General features: G+C 41.9%; 1 protein-coding gene across 2 annotated transcripts in view; it reads left to right on the forward strand.

Annotated features, from left to right (window-relative positions):
• Positions 1 to 4636: 4636 nt before the first annotated feature.
• The window catches only part of PAK6 (p21 (RAC1) activated kinase 6), a 50456-nt gene continuing 34005 nt past the window's right edge, over positions 4637 to 21087 (forward strand). The window contains exons 1-2 of one of the 2 annotated variants that reach the window (XM_006128651.4): positions 4637 to 4794; positions 19662 to 19738. The gene's annotated coding sequence lies outside the window, so the exon portion shown is untranslated. Of the gene's footprint in view, positions 4795 to 18416; positions 18559 to 19661; positions 19739 to 21087 lie in introns of those variants that run through there. The other variant, XM_006128650.4, reaches the window with a different exon arrangement.

Here is a 21087-nt window from a genome sequence, read left to right on the forward strand (position 1 = left end):
CCACTGCTCCCAGTCAGCTCAGCGCTCCTCCCGGTTGGCGGCCTGCTCCCAGTGCTCCTCATTGAACCCCCAGATGAGGGACTAGAAGCAGGCCATTTGGTCCCGCAGCAGGTTTTCCCATGCTCACTTCCTCTGTTGGCTCCTGTGAAGTCAGGAAGATGGGGTGAGAGTTGGCCCAGCTGTAAAGAAAAGTGACAAGGGCAATCATCCCAGGAGACACTGTGCATGAAGTCTGCCCTAATCTCTGTACCGACACTGAAGGTTTCAGTTCAGATGATGGCAATGTGCTTTGAGCAAGGCCATCTATTGCCTAGACAGCAGGCACTTTCCTGCAGGACACAGGCATCCCAGGGATACTTGCTATACCCACAGCCTGGGGCCAAGCAGGCATGGGAAGGTGCCATCCAGGCCAGGAGCCTGCAGGTGGGAGGTGGTACCTTTAGTGCTTTATAGCATCAGCATAGGGCACTGCTTCACTGATTATCCCTGCTGTACCTGGGTTAAGGCAATTAAATTTCTATGGCTTTTTGTTCTTTATATTACCACTTTTTAAGTAACAAGCCATTGTTTCTCATTCATTCAGATGCAAGAAGAAATGGTACTTCCTATTTCTGTCTCAAATATAACTGGATCTCTCAAGTTATATTGTGAATTGGTAATAAGTGTTGTCATGTTACACTGGAAGAACTGGTGTTCATGGTCACTGAAGGAGATTTGTAATCTTTAAACACTATGAATCTTCTCCCAAGGGTAAAAGTCTCATGTTTTTCTGTGACCTTGTTTTAGCTTCCATACTCTGCCTTGAGCACTCACTGTCTACTTGGCTCTAAGTTTTGATCTGAATATTGGAGCAGGTTGTAACTTGCATTGCCTCGTCTTCACCCATCACTTCTCGCTGGCCCGCTCAGCTGACCTGATACATAAATGTATCATAACCTGCTGCTGGAACAGGTTACCAGCAACTTAATATCTTCCACCAACCTAGAACAAAAAGGAATGGTGGCTTCAAAGTGTATCTGAAGATACGTCTACACAGCAACATTATTTCAAAATAACTAGCATTATTTCGAAATAACTTAGTCCATGTCTACACAGCAGGCAGTTATTGCAAAATAATGTCAAAATGCATTATTTGTGTCTACAAAGGGGTACTAATACCTTTTTATTCGCCCTCAGGTCAGTCAGGCTTGCTGGTGATTGAGGCAGTAAATGAAAAGGAGGAGAAGCAAGGTCAGCAAGCCTCATTACCCAAGGTGCGAGAGGCCAAACCCTTCGATCTGTTTGGTCACAAAGTTTATTTCACCAGTGAGGCTGATACTCAGGATCGCAAACCAACTAGCAAATCAGCTAGTGTCTGGCATTCTTCTCCTCCAGAAACCACAGCCCTGGCTTGATTGTGGTTGTGTTCCTATTTCCATGGGGAGGCCGCCTTCCCACCATTTCCACTGGTGCAGAAGGTGAACTGTGGACCATGTTGCCACTCTGCAGATCTCCTGCAGTGGCACCTAGGCCAGGAATGCAGCTGACAAGGCTCAGCCCTTGTTGAGACCATGGCATGCACAGATACAAGTGGTGATCCAAGAGGAGATGTGTTGGACGGACACCAGAAGTCCCTTCATACACTTTACTACCACCACACAGATTTGTGATGATTTTCTGAGCAGTCAGTGTAGAAAGCTAGTACCCTTCTAGTGTCTTCTAGGGTGTGCAATCTGTGCTCATGTGGGCTGTTGTGGGGCTTTGGGTAATATTGGCAAAATGATGTCCTGGCTGGTATGGAAATGGAACCCCACCGTGCACAGATCTAAGTTGAACCTCTCTCACTTGCTCTGAGCAAGCAAGTGCAGCTGGTTTTAGTTGCAAAACCTCATTAGATCTTTTTTTTTCCCTTTGGGAGGCTGATTTATATCTGTAAATTAGGATGGGGTTCCTCCTTCCTCCTGCCAACAAGGGGCGTGTCTGTGAGTGAAAAAGTAAGTACAAGCATATTTACATAAATTAGATGGTCAGGATTTTGATCATCGGTATGGAAGGGTGGAGGTGCAGAGTGATTCTCTAGCCTGCACGAGTTTGAATGTTACTGTTGTATTCATCGAGTTCCATGCAGTGGTTTAAAAAAAAAAAAAAAAGCTTTGAGACCTTAAAATGAAAGCCAAATTTAAGACCCTGGTAGGTCTCCTTGCTTATAATCAGTTTGCTCCTCGAAGTGTACTTTAGAATGAACTCTGTCATACCCAAAGGTATTACTTTCCCATTGTTTTCACCCTGGCATCCTGGTATTTGGATTCTCTCTCTATTTTTTTAAATATTGCTTCAATTTGCTACTGGTTTAAATAAATATTGATCAGGTAGGGTGGAGAACTGCTTTATAAATGAAATGACTGTAAAGATATCATGATTCTTATGGGTAAGAGATGATGTTTGCTCCAGTGGCCTTGTCAGAAATTTCCTTTCTCCTCATCTTGGGGTTACATGCAGTGCGCTATTTTGCTGTTACCCTTTGCCCCAGAGGTGACTACATTTTAGTGGTGCTGTATGGATCTTTTAGGATGAAAGATGTATAAATGTAAAATACTATCTGACCTCTATTTAGGACTTGAAAGCAGGTGTGAGCTGGGATGCTAAATCCAGATATATGGAATAAATGAAGTCTGAAACCTAACAGCATTCACTAGTTTCAGGGATTTGGAGAATTCTTTTAATGAGAAAATTCATTTTTGAGATTTGCCGACAGGAATATGTAGAATGGAACTGCCGCCTGCCCTTCCTCCTCTACTTCAGCACAGAAGGGGGGAAAAGCAGTTCTTTATAAATAGCTCTGTTCCTGTCCTATTTGTAAATTCAGTGCTTTTTGTGTCAATGACATCACCCTCCTCTCCATGGCAACTCCCTACGATGTTAAAATTTTCAAGCACTATTTGAGAAACTTAAAGCTCTAAATGAACAGGTTGATTCAGGATGATCTAATTGAAAATAAAACAGAGCAGGGGGTGGGGGAAGGGGGTGTGGATGGGAGCAAATGGGCTCCTCTGAGCTCTAATCCTCTGGAAAGCTTGCATCTGTGAGTGCATTTTAGAATTCAGCTTGCCCCGTCAATCTTCTTTTTATAAATATCCTTGTCAAAAGAAGGAGGTGGGTGGACATCTTATTTTCCTATCTCCAGTGGCCTGGAGAGAAGCACTACAGGTGACTAAGCAGCAGGATCCAGATTGACTCACTCCTTAATTATTTTTTCTCTCTCCCTTTTATTGTTGTTTGTTCTTACCTTTTGGCCTGCAGCTTGTATTTTTTCCCCCAGACCCCAGTGAGACAGAATTAGCAGCAGGCTTTATTGTTCCCTAATGTTCCTGAAAATATGTGCTTGTGGTTATACAAGTGAGGAAATAAAACCAAACCTTATTGTCAAGAAAATTAATCATAGGCTTTCACTTGGCAGCAACATTTTTATTAAAAAAATTATTTGTGCTTTATGAGTTTTGTCCAGAAAGAACTAGTATGTCTAACACAACACTGTAACATTTCTTTGTGCAAAATGTGATTGCTTCAGTAGTGAGTCTACTGGTTTTAACTTTTTTACTAGAGTAAGTGGAAGTAGTTCTATCTGGAGGCTTATTTATAGAATTGGATTGTGTTGTGTTTGAACTGGGCCTCATAGTGGGATTGTAATGGCTTCAACTGAAATGTGAAAGGAAATTTTCAGGTTGGTGCAGAGTAATGTCTCACCAGTTACTCCAATGGAGCTGTTCTGATTTGCATGGGTGGAGGATCTGGGCCATGGATGTCTAAAATCCTGGGAAAATATCCCTTCCTTATACTTCACGGTTGTGACATTCCAAGGTCTGTTGCAGAAATTCAGCTTCCTGAAAGGTCAACTCCATATTGCATGTCTGATTTTAAAAATTGCTGGGGACAGATGTAGGACAGTTACATGAGAGCTGATGTCCATGATGTCTTGCCCAGGAGCACTTAGTAAAATAAAAAGAAACGCACCTATCTACTCAAAGAGGGTCCTGGAGCCCCAATCTCTGCTTTAGAAGAGCAAGCAATAACGGCTCACATTCTCCATTTTTCCAATGTGCATGGCAAAGGATTCTATAATCACAGATTTTAGAAGTACTGTATGAGGTCATGTTCCACTAATTAATCCTCCTCCACTTGGAGGGGAACATTAGTCAGCCATCTTCTGATCTCAAGGCTTAGCGGAATGGAGATGCATGAATAATCTTTGTATCTAGAAATCTTGATTAAAATATTGTCCTTGCTTCTGATGTACATGTCACTTAGCCCCTATTCCCATCCTTTCTCCTGAGATCACAGAATCAATATATAATACTAAGGGGTCCTAGAAAATGTCTGTTTGTTGCAATACAAACCTTAATAAGAGCACACATCTACAATGAGATCCAATCAGTTTTAGATGCCAGACTTTAATGGAATTTGTCACTGGTCTCATCCATGCTTCAGTGTGAAGACTGTAACTTCCTTCTATTCTTCAGACACCTTTCCTTATTGCCAGGGAGAGGGGGCGTCTGGCACTTTCATATACTCCTCCACGGCAGCTGGCATTAGGCTAGTGCTGGTGAGTAAGCAGCTGCAAGGATGATGTGTGTGTTTGCCTTTGTGTGACACACAGAACCAGGATCTTTCTGGAGAAGCTTTGAGATGAAATTGCTGAGAATTTTTGCCTGAAGCGAGGGATGTTTCCCTAATCTAAGGCAAGCAGCAGCGTGTAGTCAGAGAGAAGCAGTGGCCAAAGTCACTCTAGAAGAAACAGTTCTCACAGATCTTCTCAAGGTAAGACCCCTTTGAGACTTACTGCTATAGGAAGGCAAGAAGGTCCCACAATAGTGTCCCCATGTGTGAACAGTGGGTGTGATGAGATGATTTTAAAGCTTGGGTTGGAGGTTAGAAAAATCGCAATAGTGAGACTGATCTGAGGAGCCGTGTCTGACACTCCCTTTTCAGGCTGGAAATTTAAATCAGCCAATAGGAACCATCTTCTTTTGCCTGAAGCCACAAACAGAGAAAGACTTTTAACCCCAGAGAACCTACTTCAGCCTGGGCAAATGGCGAACAACACTGACTAGCTATCCTTCTAATTCAAATGCTAGGTGCCAGGATTCAGATCCCAGTCTGATGTCACTGTGGGATTCAAAGTGAAAATGAAATTCTGCAGAGATCAGCTCAGAAATTTTATTAGTTGTATTTTGTGTTTTTTAAACCGGGGCAGAGTGCGTAGGGCTCCGCAGAATGTTTAAAATAAGATGGTCCCTGCCTCGGAGCATATGTCTAAAAGACTTTTGTGATGCTCATAAGATTCTTATTTTGAAACTATAATGTGGTGAAATGCTACTGAAATAAGAACTATGTATTTGTAAAACATGCATCTCAATTACACCTGACTTAGCATTCAGCTGTGCTGACAACTATTCATGAAGGGGCCAGTAAATATTAGAGATCTCTCTGTCTCAGCAGTAAGGAGGCTTTTGAGGGGATTATTTGTTTTAATATCCCATATCTTCTTTTCAAGTGGAACAAAATAGATTTTGAATGTGTAGAGGTAACTCTCAAAGAAGAACCAGTAACTAAAGATACTTTACCCCTAAAATGTAAAACACACACAAACCAAAAAAAAAAAAAAAAAAGAGAAGACAACAAGCTGGAAAATGTATGCTGTGGGATGTAGCTGATTGCTTCCTTTTTGTAAATTATAATCCTGGATGAGACATCACACTCTGACGCACTTTTTCAAGATACCAGAGCCATTAAGAAATATACTTGCTAAGCCTTGAAAGAGGAGTGGAGGAGTATTCTGTTTTTTCTGTCTATGAACTCGATCTCTATTCACACTAGTTGGTCAAATATCTGCAAACAGATCCCATTTTGCTCTTGGACACAGTAAAAAAAAAAAAGTACTCTTATGAACAAAACCATTGTGGATCCAAAGAAGTTAGTATGACTGGCAAATTATAATAGCTGGAGTTGGGATGGAAGAAACAGGCAAAAAGGACATCCCAAGTGACAGCTTTTTGTGAGGTAACATCAAAGTCTTTCTTCTTTGCCATTTCTCTTCCCCCAGCTTGTGTGTGGTGCGGGAGGGACTACTGCCCAGAGACAAGGGCTTGTGCACAATCATGTTGTGTATGGCAGTAAAAGCGTTGGTGAGATTCCCCAGGGAAGGGATTTTGTGCCCAGCTGTCAGGGAGGGAGTCTGATACCTTTTTGGATTCTGTTGCTGCCAGTTAGATTCCGCTGTGTGCCCATAGTTGAGACATAGTAATTACTGCCAAACTCAGAAATAGAAATCTTTATAATAGAAAGATGTCAGATGGACCCAACAGCAGCATACTTATGACAAGAAGGCAGGGGAGCATTGGCAACTGCAGGCAGTTACAGGGACAGTATAGAAGGTAGGTACTACCACTTACTACTGGAATTCTGCATAATTAATTTCCAGCACCAGCATTATGTTCCATGTGAGATTTTCCTTATTCAGCAACATTTTCTCTACATTTTTTGGTTTTGGTGGCAACTTTTGAAGGTCCTAAATGAGCTAGCGTAATTAGAAGGAAAAGAAACATATTTCTAGGGAATATAAATTGTGGTAAGCCTGGAAAAGTGTCCTTAATTAAATACTGATTATCCTTCTCAATTACAATTACTACTAAAAATTAGGCAGTCTGGTAGTTAAAGGAAATAATCCCAGGACATGAGGAATATCGCTCACATGTACATCTGAGGCACAATTACACAAATGCAATAAAAAGGGGGGGGAGGAGAGAGTGCAGCTCAGAGGAATAGAAATGGAAAGCTTTTCATGGCTACTTTCAAACATGGTTCCAGTCACAAATGGGTTTGATATCTGTTTTACCTCATGACTCTTTGGTGACCTAAGAGAACATTTCCTTTTGAATAGTTGTTTGGATCACTGAACCACTGCCAGAAATGGAATCCTACTTAGTCTCAGAAGAGAAGCCAAAGGCCATAGGGACTGAGCTTCTCCCATGCCCTAGCAATTGTCTTGTTATCCCAGAATTATGACCTATAAAAACAGCCATAACAGGTCATACCAAAGTTCCATCTACCCAGTATCTTGTCTTCTGACAATGGCCAATGCTAGTTGCCCCAGAGGCAGTGAACAGAACAAGTAATCATCAAGCAATTCCTCTCCTGTCATCCATTTCCAGCCTCTGACAAAACTGAGGGTAGGGACACTATTCCTACCCATCCTGGCTAACCAGAGTGAATTGCCTTGTAGGCTGAGAATAAGTACACACAACCCTGAGATTAAGAGTCTCATGCTCTACCAATGGAGCTAGCCAGGCTTTATTGACTGGTATAATATGGAGAAGCTTACACTACTACTGTTCAGTTTGTGCATGTTCTGTGGATAAAATAGAGTTGATTTCAAGCCTAGGTTCTGGGTTGTACATGGTGTATCTTGGGGGTATGTTGGGGCATTAAGCCACCTCTATACTTACTTTCCCTCCTTCCTGTCACCTACTGATCCTGGGACCACTGGGTCTGTTCCCTTCTTTAAGTTCAATCTCAAACTCACCATAATCATGATACCCACAAATGGATGGGGGACAGAGATTCATTCATATATGTGTGTGTGTGTGTGTGTGCGCGCGCGCGTGCGTGCTTATACATCTATTAAGGATGTAAAATCCCATTCAATTGGCTAACCAGTTAAACAGATTATTTAACTGGTTAACCGATTAAAAAGGGCAAGCAAGCGCCCCTCCTCCCCCGCTGCTGGGCTGGAAAGCCCCTCCCCCTAGGCTTTCTGCTTCAACCCAGCCAGAACATCATTTGCTGTGGCGGGCCAGGGCACCCTCAGAGAGAGGCTATGCTACTCCGGCATCCCAGTCAGAGCAGCCCCTTCCTGCAGGGTGTCCTGGCCCACCACAACTAAGGGCTGCACAGAAGCAGCCCCTGTCTGCTGTTGGAACTATTTCAGCTCCACTGGTTAACCTTAACTGGTAAGCCTCACCCATTAGATTAACTGATTAAACCTTCACATCCCTAATACCTATGTTATGTATAAGCATAACCTCAAAACCTGCATGTTATTCCTATGGTTAGTTTATTCATGTTTCCTGTGCTCCAGTTGCTGCTATTCTTATATCCCCGCCTTCATCATCTCTACTCTCACCCGTTTACAAGACTAAACTCTTCAGAGAGGGGACTGTCTCCTACTGTATGTCTGTACAGCGCTCAGCATAGTGGGGTTGGATCTTGATCAGGACCTCTGGATACTACAGTAATGCAAATAGTCATTATTGTGCCTTATTTTGTGCTGGGCAATGTCAGCAACTTGCATGTAGAGACATTGTGCCACAACCCCTTTCTCAGAGGCACACCCTTTATACTGGGGGCCAGAAAGATTGATATAGGAGCCTCTATGTCAATCCTGATGTTTTCCCATGCTGTAATAATCCTCAGGGTGAGTTCCCCAGCTCTCTGACTGTTTTGTGCATCTGGAGCAGTGTAAAATGGCTGACATCTGGCCTGGATCTGTTTCTGAGTCTCCAGGGCTGTCAAATCTTAAAAGTTTTATTAGCACTAAATTTACATTTTAAAATATATTATAGATGGGAAGATGGCAATATGCTCAATTCCATTGACCTTAATGGGACTACTTACATGTTTAAAACTAACTTTCTTCAGTGCTATACTGCTTTGCACCCAGTACTCAGAACCTTGCAGAACCGAGCCCCATTGGAACATGAACAATCATATTTATAAGGAGTCATCCTCCAGTAACATCAGCAGGTGAATTAGAATCAAGGAGAAAACAACGCCAATGTGAAAAATGAAAGCAATGTGAGTAATAGCTCCTGGAACCCACCTGTGTGTTCAGGCTCCATTAAAATCTCCAAGCAAAATGACTGGGTATATTTTGTTGTCTGTGCAGGTTGCTTGCTTTAGAATTGCAAGCCTGTACCCCTCTATTATTTTTCTTTCCATGCCCCCTAAAAGCAGCAACAAAAATCCCAAAATAATTAAGGGAAAGGGAAAAATTAAAGATTTGATAGAAATTTTTTAAAAAAATCCCTAATATCCTATGATGGTAGAAAAATGACCTGAGGCTATAACAATGGTTGTTAGGAATGCACAAATTGCATGGAGCTCCTTCAAGGAAATTATTATATGTCAGGGATTTTTTTAAAAGTTGCTTTTGTTGGGGCTGATCAACGAAAAGCTGTTTTAAGAACCAGACACAAACTTTTGGAAGATTTCTTATCCCCACTCAGTGAATTCACTAGGGACAGAAATGTTTCTTTTATTGCAACAAATATATAAAAGGTGTTTACATTCTAATATCATAATATCTTCTAAACTAGACAGCAAAAATGTAAAGCAGGTTCAGCAGACTCAGTTTTTCACAAGTTAATAACAGCAGTTTGATAAGAACATAAGAAGGGTCATACTGAGTCAGACCAAAGGTCCATCTAGCACAGTATCCTGGCTTCCAGTGGTGGCCAATGCCAGATGCCCCAAGGGAGTGAACAGAACAGGGATCCCTCTCCTGTCATCCTTCCTGGCCTCTGACAAACAGAAATTAGGGACACCTTTCCTACCTATCCTGGCTAATACCCTTTGATGGACCTAACCTCCATGTATTCATCTAGTTCTTTTTTGAACCCTGTTAAATTCCTGGTCTTCACAACATCCTCTGGCAAGGAGTTCCACATGTCAGTTGTGCACTGTGTGAAGAAAAACTTCCTTTTGTTTGTTTTAAACCTGCTACCTATTAATTTCATTTGGTGACCCCTTAGTTTTTATGTTTCCTTTTTCACTTTCTCCACACCACTCATGATTTTGTAGACCTCTATCATATCCCCCCCATAGTCTCTTCTTTACTAACCTGAAAAGTTCCAGTCTTTTTAATCTCTCTTCATATGGGAGCAGTTCCAAACCCCTAATCATTTTTGTTGCCCTTTTCTCAACCTTTTCCAATAACATGTCTTTTTTGAGATGAGGCGACCACATCTGTACACAGTATCCAAGATGTGGGTGTACCATGGATTTATATAAGGACAATAAGATATTCTCTGTGTTATTCTCTATCCCTTTTTTAATGATTCCTAACATCCTGTTTGCTTTTTTGACTGCCGCTGCACACTGCATGGACGTTTTCAGAGAACTATCCATGATGACTCCAAGATCTCTTTCCTGATTAGTTGTAGCTAAATTAGCCACATCATATTATATGTATAGTTAGGGTTATTTTTTCCAATGTGCATCACTGTACATTCATCCACATGAAATTTAATTTGCCATTTTGTTGCCCAATCACTTAGTTTTGTGAGATCTTTTTGACGTTCTTCACAGTCTGCTTTGGTCTTAACTACCTTGAGCAGTTTAGTATCATTTGCAAACTTTGCCACCTCACTGTTTACCCCTTTCTCCAGATCATTTATGAATATGTTGAATAGAATTGGACTGACCCTTGGAGAACACCACTAGTTACCCGTCTCCATTTTGAAAATTTACCATTTATTCCTACCCTTTGTTTCCTGTCTTTTAACCAGTTCTCAGTCCATGAAAGGATCTTCCCTCTAATCCCATGACATCTTAATTTACAAAAGAGCCTTTGGTGAGGGACCTTGTTAAAGGCTTTCTGGAAGTACACTATATCTACTGGATCCCCCTTGTCCACATATTTGTTGACCCCTTCAAAGAACTCTAATAGATTAGTAAGACGTGATTTCCCTTTAGAGAAACCATGTTGACTTTTGCCCAACAAATTATGTTCTTCTATGTGTCTGACAATTTTATTCTTTACTATAGTTTCAACTAATTTTCCCAATACTGATGTTAGACTTACTGATCTGTAATTGCCAGGTCACCCCTATATCACTTTTTAAATATTGGTGCCACATTAGCTATCTTCCAGTCATTAGGTACAGAAGCTGATTTAAAAACCACATTTAATAGTTCTGCAATTTCACATTTGAGTGAATGCCATCTAGTTCCGGTGACTTGGTACTGTTAAGTTTATCAATTTGTTCCAAAACCTCCTCTAATGACACCTCAATCTGGGACAATTTCTCAGATTTGTCACCTAAAAAGTATGGCTCAGGTTTGTGAATCTCCCCAATATCCTCAGTCATGAAGACTGAAGCAAAGAATTCATTTAGTTTCTCCACAATGGCTTTATATTCTTTGAGTGCTCCTTTAATGTCTCGATCCTCCAGGGGCCCCATTGGTTGTTTAGCAGGCTTCTTTCCTGCTTCTGATGTACTTAAAAACATTTTGCTAATACTTTTTGAGTTTTTGGCTAGCTGTACTTCAAACTCCTTTTTGGCATTTCTTTCTATATTTTTATATTTAAGTTGACAAAGTTTATGCTCCTTTTTATTTTCCTCACTAGGATTTAATTTCCACTTTTTAAACAATGCCTTTTTATTTCTCACTGCTTCTTTTACTTGGTTGTTAAGCCACGGTGGAACTTTTTTGGTTCCTTTACTGTGTTTTTTAATTTGGGTTATACATTTAAGTTGGGCCTCTATTATGTTGTCTTTTAAAAGTTTCCATGCAGCTTTCAGGGATTTTACTTTTGTCACTATACCTTTTAATTTCTGTTTAACTAACCTCATTTTTGTGTAGTTCCCCTTTCTAAAATTAAATGCCACAGTGTTGGGCTGCTGAGGTGTTTTTCCCACCTCAGGGATGTTGCATTTTATTACATTATGGTCACCATTTCTAAGCAGTCCAATTATATTTATTTCTTGGATCAGATCCAGTGTTCTACTAAATCAAGAAGTGCATCTCCTCTTGTAGGTTCCAGAACTAGCTACTCCAAGAAGCAATCATTTCAGGTATCAAGAAATTTTATCTCTGCATCCTGTCCTGAGGAGATGTGTACCCAGTCAATATGAGGATTTTGATAGCCTCTCTGATCTGCCTTAGCACTTCATAGGCACTATCACTAGTCTGGATAGTTGGTTGATAATATAGCCCTACTTACTGCTATGTTCTTATTATTAGAGCATGGAATTACTACCCATAGCAATTCTATGGAACATTTTGGTTCATTTAAGATTTTTACTTCTCATGAGTCTACATTTTCTGTCACGTATAGTGCCACTCCCACACCTGTTCTGTCCTTCCGATATATTTGGTCCCCTGATATGATTTTGTCCCATTGATTGTCCTCATTCCCCCAAGTTTCTGTGATGCTTATTACATCAATATCCTCCTTTTAAAATGAGGCATTCTAGTTCACCCATCTTATTATTTTGACTTCTAGCATTTGTGTATAAGCACTTTAAAAATGTCACTATGTATCTGTCTGCCATTTCCTGATGTGTTAGACTCTTTTTCATTTGATTGTTTCTCATCTGATCTTACCCATACTTTATCATCTTCCATTGTCTCCGCCTGACTAGACATAGAGAATCTCTATTAATAGACCCTCCTCTAAGAGATGTCTCTGTCCCATCCATGTGCTCCTCTGCACCCGTCTGCTTTCCCCCAGCCCTTAGTTTAAAAACTGCTCTACAACCTTTTTAATGTTAAGTGCCAACAATCTGGTTCCATTTTGGTTTAGGTGTAGCCCATCCTTCCTGTATTAGCTCCCTCTTTCCCAAAAGTTTCCCCAGTTCCTAATAAATCTAAACCCCTCCTCTCTACACCAGTTTCCTATCCATGCATTGGGACTTTGAAGTTCTGCCTGTCTACCTGGCCCTGCATGTGAAACTGCAAGCATTTCAGGAATGCTACCATAGAGGTTCTGGATTTCAATCTCTTTCTTAGCAGCCTAAATTTGGCCTCCAGAACCTCTCTCCCACCCTTCCCTATGTCATTGGTATTATATGTACCATGGCCACCAGCTCCTCCCCAGCACTACATGTAAGTCTATCTAGATGTCTGGAGAGATCCGCAACCTTTGCACCAGGCAGGCAAGTCACTATACAAGTCTCCCGGTCATCACAAACCCAGGTATCTAGGTTTCTAATGATCGAATCCCCCATTACTAACACGTGCCTTTTCCTGATTACCAGAGTTCCCTTCCCTGGAGAGGTATCCTCAGTGCCAGAGGATACCACACATCATCTGGAAGGATGGTCCCAACTATGGACTGTTCTCTTTTCCTGAGCCATTCACCCTCTTTAACATCACAGGGGATGGCTTGGATCTTATTGTTTTCCCCCAGAGAAGCTGGTTAAATTATATTTCCTGTAGCATCTGTGTTATCCTATTGACAATCTTCTAATTTTCAGACTTTACTCTCTCTGATACACAGGACCTCCTAATATGCAGTCTTTTGTTTTTATTTCCATCTGTTACCTTTTTAATTAGTTGAAAGTGAACAAATTCCACTCTGTAATCTGTAAACAGTCATTCTCGAGCTCTAACTGCTATCATAAACTGCCCAATTTAGGCATCCAAATGTAATTCACATGCACAAATCAGAGTTCTTGCATGAGCAAAAGCAGATATGGAAAATTGTGCCACTACTGAAAATTTGGGCCCTAAAGTAACAGTATATTTTACTGGTAATCTAAACACACAGATACCTGAAGTAATTTTATGAGGACTTTTGGAACATAATATACCTTTGTCACCCTTAGGACTGTGTGTTCAGGAGAGGCTGAGAAAAGTATTTGGAATGTGACTTTCACTGGGAAAATTTCCCAACTTTAACACATATAGATATTTAAAAATAAGTGCTGCCAAATTTAAAAAAGAATTTAAAGGATGGCCACCCAAATATTTCTAGAGAGAATCTTTGCTCAAGAACTTGTATATAATCCATGAGCATTTTCCAGATTTTCACTTCCAATGAACATTCTGTGGAACAAAAACAATCTATCACTTGTAATGAATGTCAGTGACAAACAAATTTAATAGTATCACAAATACCTCTGAGGCAAATTCATGTTTTTTATTTAAACCAATTTTTGCATATACAGGGAGAGGAAGAGCAGCAAGGGGGCACGTGCATGTGTCCCAGCCTCCCTGGCCTCTGGAGCACTGGGGGAGGAAGGGCGCCATGTAGCACAGCTCCCGGAGTATCAGAGGAGGGAGAAGGCTGTGCAGTTCCAGTCTCCCCAGCCAGGAGCATGGGGAGGATGGGTGCTGAGGGCAGCAATGCTCCACCCCCAGCGCGCCTACAGTAGACATTCTGGGGGTGGAGTGTGGGCATACCTGGCAGCTTGGGAAGGCAAAGCCTTCCCCCACCTAGGCTACTAGACGCCTTGCAGGCAGGGAAGCCTGCTTGAGAGTGCTGCTGGCTGAGAGCTGCTTAGGTAAGCATCTCCAGGCCAGAGCCTTCCTCTGGTATCCCATGCCTCTCACACCCAACTCCCTCCCAGACACTACACTCCCTCCTACCTTCCTCCCCCAGGCCAGAATGGACCCTGCACTCCAATCCCCTCCTGCAGGTCACCTCCCAAACTCTGTGCACCCTCCCCCCCCCCCACTCCGTGCTGCATGTCACAACTCCCTCCCAGAACCTGCACCTGTTCCTACATCCCTCCTCCAGAATCCTCTCTTGCACCCATACCTCCTCCTGGACCCTGCATCCCAATCCTCTGCCCCAGGTCACAACCCCCTCCTTCACCCAAACACCCTCTCACCCCTCATGTCTTCTCCTGCACACTAGTCACCTACCCCAAGCTCCCTTCTGTATCTAACTTAGAGCCCAGACCCCGTATCGGCGTACTCACTCTATAGAAAAGTGTGGTCCTTGACCGCTTACCAAAATCTTGGAGTGTCCCTCCCCCCATCAAAAATTATTGCTCACCCTTGGGCTAGAGACACACAGAACATGGTGTTGGATCCCTGCCCACCTTTACTACTAGCCATTAAGAAACCTATCCTCCAGGGACTTATCTAGCTCGCATGGAGCCTTGTTATAGTTTTGGCCTTTACAACATAACCTGCAAAACCATTTGCCAGGGGGACTATGAAGAAACACTGTCTTTTGGTTTACATCCGTTGCCTATTAATTTCATGGGAGGACCCCTTGTTCTTGTGTTATTTGATGGGAATAAATAAGATTTCCTTATACAATTTTTCTTCACCATTAAAGATTTTATAAACCTCTATCATATCCCTGCTTTGTCATCTCTTTTCCAAGATGCAAAATTCTAATCTTTCCTCATATGGAAGCTGTTCCAGATACCTAATCTCTGTATCTTTTCCAAATTCACTGTATCTTTGAGATGGAGTGACCAAATCTGTATTCAGTATTCAGCATATGGGTGTATCATGGATTTATATAGAGGCAATATGATATTTTTTGTCTTATTATCTATACCTTTCCTAATGAGTCTCAGTAGTCTGTTAGCTTTCTTGATTGCCCTGCACTTTGAGCAGATATTTTCAGAGGACAATTCACAATGACTCTAAGATTCCTTTCTTGTTGGGTAACAAATAATTTAGACCCCCATTATTTTGTATGTATGGTTGGGATTATATTTTGCCAAGTGCATTATTTTGCATTTAGCAACATGAATTTCATCTGCCATTGTGTTCCCAGTCATCTAGTTTTGTGAGATCCCTTTGTAACCCCTTTCTGTTTGCTTTGGATTTAACATTTTTAGTAATTTTATATCATCTGCAAAATTCACTAGCTCACTGTTTACCCCCTTTTCCCGATCATTTATGAATGTGTTGAACAGCACTGGTCCCAGTAAAGACCCCTGCAGGATAACACTATTTATCTCTCTCTATTCTCACAGTTTATTCCTACTCTTTGTTGCCTATCTTTTAACTGGAGTGCCTGGCGATGCTTTCAAGATCATCTAAAAATCCTTAATTTAATTACAAGACTTTTGTTATCTTAATCACCCTGCCTCTGTGTATAAACAAACTCCCTGCCCCAAAGGCAGAAGCTGGGAGCAGCACAGAACTCATATCACACTCAAACTGTTTTGCAGTTAAGAGCTCTGTCTGGGTCTAGGCAGTAATGCACTGTTAGCACACAGGTGTGAAACTCTGAGGGGAGCTAGAACCCCCCACTGCTCACCCTAAATGAAGCTCCTTTTCTTCATTTTATATCTCAGACTGCTGAGCTGCTCAAGCTCCATCCAAAGAACTCATTAGGACAAGTAAAGCCAGGTCCTTCCATCTGTGGTGAAGCATCTCTCCATGACTAGGATGTGCTTCTTGTTTTAGAGAGCTTCATGCAATGCTCCCTAAACCTTTAACACCATGAGGGCTCTTCCTTGTGTAGATTTAAATGCTGCCCAAACTTGAGTGATGCCCTATGGAGCACATGTGAGATTTCTTTGTGATACTTCTCCAAACTTACCCATATAAACTGATCCTCACTGCTTGACACAGTGGAAATGCATAGAAGTTGTAGATGCTATATAGACAGTGTAACAGACACATCTCAGTAGCAGGCACATCCCCTGCCAGCATGGCAAATGAAATGAGGGATCATGCTCATATCCTAAACTTATTCTTCACATGGCGCCACTTTACCTTTTGCAGCTCAGATCCCAGTCTTCTGAAAGGAGAGCTACTTGGAGGCTAACTCTGGCCTTTTTTGAGCACTCTGGTGTTTGCTGTCACAAATAAAAACACTCTTTTTCTTGGTTACAACTGCTCTTGGGACTCCAATTTCACACGCCCCAATGGGAGCAGATAGGCCAATCCTGAAATAGAAAGTGTCTTGGCCAAGTTTACTTCCTAGACACTAGAGAGGCTGCTACAAGAATCAGTAGGAAATCTGCTTGGTGGGCCTCAGCAAACCAGGACGGGTAGAATAATGTATGGAAGCAGTGATTGCACTTCCTGTCTCTGTCAGAAAACCTCCTTGTGGGCCATGGAAGGCTGCCAGAAGCTGTAAAAGGAAGAGGAGGGAATATTAACCCCAGATTGTGAAATAACATCAAACTTTATTCCAGTACAGACCACAGTCCCTGTGTATACACCTTCACCCTGTCTAAGGGCAGGTTTATACTAGTGCTTTAGTCGATCTAAGTTATATCACTTGGGATTGAAAAAGACATCACCCTGAGCCATGCAAGTTACAGGAACCTAAGGGGGGTCCTATGTCATTGGGAGGTACTCTCCTACCAACAGCTTCTGCTTCTCCTGGAAGTGGGGTAATTATGCCGATGGAAAATTATGCCTATGCTTCACCAGACATACTACAGTGGTGCAACTGCATTGGTGTCCTCAATATTATTATCATGATTCTCTGTGTTGCAATAGTTCCTGTAGATCTCAGCTGGAAACCTGGGCCCATTGTGATGGGCAACGTATCTGCACATAGTAAAAGACACCGTGCCCTAAAGAATTTGTAATGTAAATAAACAAGAAAGGCAGCAGGAGGGGAAACTGAGGCACTTAGCAGTGACGTGACTTATCCAAGGTCAGACAGGAAGTCAGTGGCAGGATAGGATTAGGATCCAGGTCTCCTGAGTCCCACCCCTTTGCCCTATCCACTGAGCCATAATGTCTGTCTATCATGCCTGTGACAGTTTAATTGATCAGGGTTACTTCTGTCATGCTTTTTAGTTAATGTCTTGTTAGCAAAAGACACACACAAACCAAAGGGAGTAAATTACACAGTGTGGCATTCAGGAGTTTTAAATGTTATTTTTATCTTTGCTCTTTGGAACTAAACATCTCGGTATTAGACTGGCATTGTTTGTAAGACTGTTGCAATAAGCCAAGAGAATCCCCTTTATTTGCTCTAGGGAAAGAACTGTTGATGGCTTTGGCAGACATGAACTCTGATCTCCTTCTGTGCCTCATCCATGTTCCACCTCTTCCCATCCCCCTCTGCTGACTGATGTTCCAGCAGACAGAAGTCACTGATGCAGAAATGCATATTTCCAGGAGTCAATAAGCCCCAAGCCATCGCACAATTGGAGCAATAGGATTATAGGGTGATACTAGGCAGTAAACCACACAGTACTGACTCGTGGCAAGCACAGAAGGAAAGTATTGGCACCAGGTCATATGCTGCACATCTACAATGCAAAATTAATTAATTATCTTCTGTCCAGATCTGTATCAAATGATCAAAGTTCCCCCTGCCAGGAATGACTAGGAATTTGTGGCAGGTCCTGAAATTCATAACAAGTACAACACAGCAGGAGATGTCAGGATTCATTAGGAACTGCGGAAGCTCTAGGCCCCAAGGCACTAGAGCTAAGAGAGAAGTATTAATGAGCAAGTTGGAGCATTAATAGGTCAGCCAGTGAGGAGGGGTGCAAAGAAGGTGGTGACCTTACATAGGTTCTTGCCTGAGACCTCACAAACTTCATTGCTCTGATGCCACTCTGAGCACCTTCTCTGCCCTGTCTCTTCCAGGGTCCAAAGGGAGTCCAGTGTCAGCATTCATTAGGCTTTTTCCAGCGTTGAACGTTTCTGTGTCTCATCTACTACCACACCCTGAAATCAAATTCACAGCTAGGTGAAGCAGGCACTGTACAAACATGTCAGATCTGCCTCCGCCCCCTTCTCTCCCGCTCTCCCTTGCCTTCTTTTTTCTCTCTCAAGTTCCTCGGAGAGTCAACGGACTCTGGTGTGAGAATATTTCCATCTCACCACTGATTCCGGAGCAGTGAGAAATCTGGGGTAAGCTTCAGATTGTAGGTTGGGGACGGTCACTGGGTTTGCTTTCTGTATTTAAAACAACAACATTCTAATGGCTGTTGTTTCATGTGGTTTGTTGCCTCTGTTTACAGAGGACTAAGTTTGTCAGTTTAAACTTCTCAGCTCTCAGGTGGCTGTGCTTCTGTGGGTTAACCCTTTCTCTTCAGAACTGCATTTTCAATCTTAGGGAATGCATGTGCTAAGCACTTGTGTGTTGGCAGTACCACCTTAGGGGTACCATGAGAGAGAAGCAGTTTGGGGGTTGTGGAGCTTTTCTCTTTTATGTCTGGTTCTGGAAGAGAAAGAAAACTAGAAACTGGGCTCCTTTGGAAAGGAATTTACTCCATCCTTGCTCCTATAGCCCAGCAACACTGTCCACCAATCAGCTTTGCTGGATGGCAGTGATAGTTCCCTGCAGTCCTTTCTCTCTTTTCACTTGGAATTGTCCTCTGCTGACATTGGCACTGTGGGACAGTCAGTGACATCTCCTTTCTTTCACCTCCCCATCTCCTTTTGACGAGAAAGCGTGCGTGTCTCTTATGGGGATGTGGCACTGGGGACCTGTTCGTGTAAGTTGTCAACAGCTTGGAGTGTGGAATGAAAATGCCTTGCTGGACTTGGCAGTTAGCAAGGAAGGTTAAAGTCACCCTTGAAGATCTGTGGGACAGCAGACCGCCTCTGTCAGGAACATGCCCGTTTGCTAGTTATATGTAAGATGTAACAATATCTCTAGAGAGCCTCTTTATATCTGCAGGGACCTTTACTATATCTATCAGAGATATTCATGCACCAACTAAAACCCCTCATGCCCATATCCCTGGATTTTTCCCCTGCTCTGTCAGCTAAGACCCTTTCAGCACAGCTATTGGCTTACCGACTTTTAACTCTGTATATCTGAAGTATCAGGGAACTGGCTAACTTCCTTTTATTTGAAAACCATTTATCAAATTACATTGGCAATGTACACACAATCTCTTTTAGCCAACCAATAGCACTCCTTCTCTCTCTCTCCCCACAGAAAAGATAGGTCTGTGTTAGAATTGTCTAGTAATATTTACGGATCCATTTGTCCTCTTGATTTCCAGGATATTAAAGACTTAATGTACTGGCGGACTGAGCAGTGAAGTAGTCTGAGAGGAAGAAGAAGAGAAGCACATTGCTGGTGAGTGAGTACTCAGAGGTGGGGTTTGGGAATATCTATGTACAAAATGAGGCATTTGTTGAAAACATAAATTGCCAATCCCCCTTTCTGAACCTCATCTATTAAACGATGTCCAGTGCAGCTGAATCCCTAAATTACTGCTTTTGAAAAGAATGTTGCTGCACTGGCATTGTATGCATTCTCTTTTCCTTAAGCAGTCTACTTATTAATCATTTAGTGAGGCTGTGATGCTCACATTGTGCAGCACACTGATATTAATGAACAATGGCTAATATGATAATAGTAAATAGAGCTGGTAAACTAAAATAAAGCTCAGCTTGCAAAGTTTGTGAAATTAACAGCTTGGCTTAAAAGCAGGCATCTCTGTGGTGTGCTGCCTGTGAACATTCATGTGAACAAAATCTGTACGAATATTCATGAGAGAGAATTTGGGGCCCTGTAGGTGAGATTCAGTTAACTGAGAAACAAAATTTGTTTTGTGACTAAACAAAATTCCTTCCGGAGAAAAGTGTATGCCCTTTGTAAAAGTTCAGCCATCCTATAATGGAACAGAACCAATATCATAAAAGCTGGCTAATAGTCCCAAATATGAAATAATGAATTCTGAGTATCAGTAACTGAATGGATATTTGCTGTGAACAGTTTTTGGAAAAAGCCACAGGTCAAAAATGTTTGTCAAATTTATTTGATGCATTCATAATACTCACTATCTGTTCAAACACAATTCATGACAGAAGAAAAGGCTAAATGTTGAGTAAACTGAAACAACTAGTCAGATTAGCTCTAATTGTAAATAAAAATGCATTTAACTACATACATCCCATTCCCTTGAATCATATAGTACGTATTTATTTTTCAAACCTAGACTGCATAATTTTTGCTCCTGCCAATCTGGGAGTACCTATCTTTGTAAAAGGGTGGTATCTCAGGCCCCAGGTCACCATGACTTTCCCTTGGTCTGGCTCAGACATAACTCCCTGGGAGTCCAGTTAATACTCCTCTTCAGTCAGCAAGAGACACTTTGGACGTTCATGTAAGATGCTGCCCTCCTCAGCAGAGGTTAGGGGAGAGCACATTTATCATCACAGCAATTTCAAATCCTGCTAGATCAGGATCTAAACTATAGGACTAATTCTCCACTCTATCACATCACTTTTGCTCCTGATTTGAATGGGTTATATTAATATAGTAAACTTTCTGCTGAAATGTTCCCAAGTAATACTGAGTTGTTAAACATAAGGATCCAAGAAAACACAGCTTGGTTTTCAGTTCAAGCACTGAGATTGGTTTCAGAAAAAAAGTTTAGTAGAGGATCACTAGGCAACACTTTGAATGATATAACTAAACTT

Source organism: Pelodiscus sinensis, chromosome 4 (assembly GCF_049634645.1).
Source record: "Pelodiscus sinensis isolate JC-2024 chromosome 4, ASM4963464v1, whole genome shotgun sequence".
Lineage (NCBI taxonomy): Eukaryota > Metazoa > Chordata > Testudines > Trionychidae > Pelodiscus > Pelodiscus sinensis.